Source organism: Penaeus monodon, chromosome 24, assembly GCF_015228065.2.
Source record: "Penaeus monodon isolate SGIC_2016 chromosome 24, NSTDA_Pmon_1, whole genome shotgun sequence".
In the NCBI taxonomy this organism is placed as follows: domain Eukaryota; kingdom Metazoa; phylum Arthropoda; class Malacostraca; order Decapoda; family Penaeidae; genus Penaeus; species Penaeus monodon.
Window position 1 is genome coordinate 24,549,706 of NC_051409.1, and position 921 is coordinate 24,550,626.

Here is a 921-nt window from a genome sequence, read left to right on the forward strand (position 1 = left end):
ATTAATCTACATATAAAGTCTAATTTGTAATTAAAACCTTTCTATCAGATAAACTTCTCAATTTAGATTTTTTTCTTTTTTCTTTTTTGAAAGCAGCATCTTCCGAGCTACAACAAAGGCAAATACAAAGTAAATTCAGCTTTCGATGTCGTCACTGTAAAATAGACTCCGCCCACAAGTCCCAACATGGCCGGTATAATCAATCAAACACTGATATTAACTTTATAAATCACCACTGAAAGAGAAAAGAAATGTTGGAAATACATATCTTGGGATATCAGGATAAACAGCTCTGCATAACCAAATGACAATTTACAATAAAAATACAATTTATTACGGATTCGAACTTCAGCCAACTTGTCTTATTACATGTTCGGAGGATGCCAGCTTTTGGAAACTCATCACCATAGGCTACAGTTTGAAAATGAGGAGCGTCCTCCTGGTGCAATATTTTCATGCGATTAATCCGACTGTAGTGAAGGCAAGAACCGCCCACCAGGTGGAGTCGAACCACTCTGACGCTAGTCAGCTACAGGTTTGAAGCCTGCACCCCGGACCCCCGAGGCTCAGTTGGGCGTGGAAGGAGGGCTGCCGGATCATATTTGTACCTGCGGTCTCTTTCAGATAATGACCCGAATTGGACACATGATCATGTATACACTTAGAGAAAAAATATCCTTTTCTGTATGTTAAATAATATATGCATAGCTTCATGTATATTTACATACACATTAAATCATATCGAAATAACTGTGGAATGCCTCTGTATGGGTTTGTGTCTGCCTGTCTGGTAAGATGTAGAGAACGGATAAAGGTATCGACGTCGGACCTTTTACGGTTAATTAGGATATTAGAAGATTCTCTCTTGATATGTTCAGGCGGAAAAGTGCTCTGGGCACATACATACCACATCCGGCGTGG

The 921-nt window shown here is 39.5% G+C and overlaps 1 non-coding gene across 1 annotated transcript; it reads right to left on the bottom strand.

Annotated features, from left to right (window-relative positions):
- Positions 1–489: 489 nt before the first annotated feature.
- On the bottom strand, positions 490–576 carry Trnastop-uca. Its single transcript has one exon. It is a non-coding gene; the product is annotated as a tRNA-Sec (tRNA).
- Positions 577–921: the final 345 nt, after the last annotated feature.